This window comes from Clytia hemisphaerica, unplaced genomic scaffold, assembly GCF_902728285.1.
Source record: "Clytia hemisphaerica strain Z4C2 unplaced genomic scaffold, Clytia hemisphaerica genome assembly, whole genome shotgun sequence".
Taxonomy (NCBI): domain Eukaryota; kingdom Metazoa; phylum Cnidaria; class Hydrozoa; order Leptothecata; family Clytiidae; genus Clytia; species Clytia hemisphaerica.
Window position 1 is genome coordinate 1,930 of NW_027104095.1, and position 4,281 is coordinate 6,210.

Genomic DNA, 4,281 nt, shown 5'->3' on the forward strand with positions numbered 1-4,281 from the left:
GGTTCACAAAAAAATTTGTGGGTCTATGAAAAATTTCGTGGGTCCAGAAAAAAATTCGTCGGTTTTGGTAAATAAAAATTTTATGTATTGCATTTGAGCATTTTTTTCGCGTAAAATTTGAGTGTGATAAATTGCGTGGGTTGCGTGCCTTCGTGGGTCAGAAAAAAATTCGTGGGTCCATGAAAAAAATTCGTGGGTCCTGAAAAAAAATTCGTGGGTTCACAAAAAAAATTCGTGACGGTTTTCAGGCCCAAAAAATCATGGAAAAAAGCATAGAAATTTGTCCCAACTGAAAAAAGGCTCATCCCCATTGAAAAACGTAAAAAATCTTTAAATCCCCACTAAACTTTCATCGACTTAAATGTCTCACCCCCACCAATATTTCGAACAAAGAACAATAGAATTTCGTATCCCCGGTGAAAAAAAATCCGTTTTGGATAACCCCGTTGGATTTTATGTCTCTTTATTTATAACCACAAATTATGTCACATTGTTACGGCGTTTCTCATGTCGTTGAATTTTTTTCTGAACCCACGAATTTTTTTTCTGAACCCACGAATTTTTTTCATGGACCCACGAATTTTTTTTCTGGACCCATGAATGTTTTTCATGAACCCACGAATTTTTTTCATGGACCCACGAACTTTTTTCATGGACCCATGAATTTTTTTCATGGACACGAATTTTTTTTCTGGACCCACGAATTTTTTTACGCGACCCACGATTTTTTTTACGCGACCCACGAATTTTTTTACGTGACCCACGAATTTTTTTACACGACCCACGAATTGTTTTACGAGACTCACAAATTTTTTTCCGACTCACGACGGCACGCAACCCACGCAATTTATCACACTCGTTTTCAAGCAATCTATTATTATTATACAGAATACGGTTTCAGGCCCGTTCAGGTCCTCTCTAAACCGATCTTGTTTTACAAAATATCTTTTTTAAATATAGTCCTCCTTGAGGACTTTCTCGCACTCTCCATTTGTAATCGCTCTGCGGCATTGCTCGATTTCTCTCGTTTGCTTTACTTCTCCATTCTTTTACCTGGTCTCTTTCCATTATTGGATTAAATCGTCTGTGATGCTCATACTGGCGTACTTGTCGTACTGCTTCAATTCTCTTAAGTTTCTCATAAATTTGTATTTTACATGCCCGTCATTAAATACAAATTTGATTGGTCGTGTACGATTTGATTCTTCACCAATACGGGAGATGTATACCGTCAAAATCATATATTGACGTTGTGCCGACGAATCGAGATTCTATTCAGCGCGCAATCAACGAAGACAAAAGTAACCATAACGACCATCCAAGATCTTGGATGAAGTTCAAAGTTGGTATTTTTATTCCCGTCGTTGAAAGCACAACTTAAAAAAGTCATCAATGCTTTGTAAAAAGAGTCAGTGATAGAGAATCATAACATAAAGTCTGTCTATTATTTCAATTCAATTAAAGTGACATCTCCAAAATTAAAAGTTTAGTAATTACTGTTAGGCGGGACCAATTAAATTTGTTGTTCTACGGGCAGATCAAATGGGCAGATCGTTAGCAAAATATGAGTCGGTCGGTCGGTAAAATAAAAATAAGATTTTCATTAATCAAGGTAAGTAATCAGGCTTTAAGTAATATTTTCAAATAATCTTGATCGAAAATCCATCATTCATCTTTGATGGAGTTTGTAATAAAATCTTTCGTGCATAGATTCTAGATTCTTTTTTCAACTTTTTTTTTAGTGTAAATTTTTTCAATGACTACTTATTATTGGAAATTTGTGGCACAGGAAATTCAATATTATTATTGTTTCGTTTGCAGCAAATACTGGGTCGGTCGCGCCCGTAGAACAACAAATTAAATTGGTCTCGCCTTATACATTTGGGGATCATGTAAAAGATTTCTTTCGAAATAAACTCATTTCAGTTACACTTGGAGGTTTCTGGGGAATTCGTTAATAGTAAACTGCATACTGCTACAGTGTGTTAGACATTAATATGGTAATAATTGCTCTTCATCTTTGATTTTTTTCCTACAGTTATTAGATTGACACATGCGCGATAAAATTTCTATTATTATTGGTCTTCAGAGGTTAATATATTCTTTGAAAAGTTAACCTCTGATACTCAGGGTAGAAGATGTAAGTTGGCTCTGTGTTTATTTTAACGTCGTTTAGGAGTTCGTTTACGAAATCATTGTCATCTCTATTACCATTACTCCATGGATGATGATGTTAGCTTCCCTTGATTGCTTTCTCTGTTCTTCGATTTGTTATTCGACTTTTTCGCTGCGAAGTATTTGTTTCATGCTGGATATATTTAACTCGTCACTGGTTTTCGTGATTTCGGCAAAACTTTTCTTTGAATGGGTTTTCGTTTTGTTATCTATAGGTTTCGCATTCATTGCCTCTTCGATTTTAGTTGTCAGTTTAGTTTCCAGCGCTCTAATCTAGAGCTTAAATTTTCAAAATTTCCCCCCTTGGTCCAAACCATGGTTGGCCCTCGCGGTGTCACTAAACTTCAGCCCCCCCTCAATAAGAAAATTCTTCTTACGGCACTGAAAGGTATTATATATGAATCTTAAATGAACAATATTGCATAAGTACGGCAATTTTTTTAGGCTTCCTAAATTCCAACTTCAGCATGGAGTCTTTAAGAGTAATCCTCTTAAAAATAATAAAACCTGATCGATGCCCTGAGTTATGCTAAGTTCAACCTTAATTGTCAACATCCAAATTAGGTTCAGACATTTCATTCTGTGAAGGTATTTAATGTCACTGCACACAAAAGGCATGGTTTGCCATCGCGGTGTCACTAAACTTCAGCCCCCCCCCCCCCCCCCAATAAGAAAATGCTTCATACGGCACTGTGTTTTGAGCGACTGCCTCGTTTGGAAACCATTAGCAAGGTGGTGACTTAGGCAAATGGAGGGTACGCATGTGCCGCCCTTAAGGATACCTTTTTTGGACTTCCAAAGTCCCGCTAAGGGTTGGAAAAATCAGAAAATCAAATTTCAGTCCCACTAAGGGTCGGAAAAATAGGAAAATTTCAACTTTTTACCCCCTGAAAGATGGAAATTTGGTCAAAATTGGTCAAATTTGTCCTACTGAAGCTCGTAAAATTCCCAAGAGGGGGGATGGTGACTAAATCACATGAGTCTTCAAGTGGTACTCTAAACGTCTTATGAACTCCTCTGGGAATCAAATTACCATAGCAATATTTTGAAAACGAGGTAAGCGTTGCTCGTGACGTTATTAATGAAAAAGACTATTAGGGTGGGTTTACGGGTGTATTCACACTGTTGCTTAAAAGTTGCTTTTAAATATGAAATAAAGAATTAGGTTTTAGGGGAAGGGGTACGAATTTTTTTTTGATTTTTTGAATTATTCTCCACTCCCCCCTAGCCCTAGTAGATACTTTCTGACCACTCCCTTATATTGAATTGACACGGATGTTGAGCAAGATTGGTCAAAAAGAGGAAAAGAAAAACAATTTTTTGTTTACTCACCACAATAAAAGAATAATAGGGAGACACTGTCTTTATATGAGGTATGTAACTGATATGAAACGGGAACCCAATAGCTTAGCCAAGTGGGGCGCAAAATTTGTGTAGGAGAGCAGATTTTTATGCAATTATAATAATTTTTTAATACCATGAACAGATAATTACAGTGTCATAAAAATCTGCTCTCCTACACAAATTTTGCGCCCCTCTTGGCTACGCTACTGAACGCTTATACAAAAATAAAACCTTTCAGAGGTACCCAAACCTACCTCTTGAAACAATGACTAGACGAAGGAAATATCGATATTATGTTTATAAAAAAATCGTTTAAGTAATTTTGAGCTTTTGTTTCGATTATGTTCTAAATTATTATTGGACTGTTAATCCCAGATTTTCATCCCGCACAATCACACCTGTTCGCGCACTTTACAACAAAGATATGAAGGAAAAAAATCAATCAAGATCGGAACGTAAATAATTACTATTTAACGATATCGTTACTCATTATCTGGTCAAGCTGCTTGGATTCAATCAAATTACTCTTTATTAAAAATGTCTAGACATCAATGCCAGTTCGTCACCAGTTTGAATGATAAAATAGAATTATTGCAAAATCATAAACACTCCCTCTTACTAATTTGACATCTTTTGTTTCCCTTCATTTTTATGAAAAGATAATTTATGTAATTTATATCATCTATTCATCTAGAGATTTGGGTACTAAATGTTACCCTGGGGAATGTATAAATGAGCAAAAATATCATTATTTTCTATGCC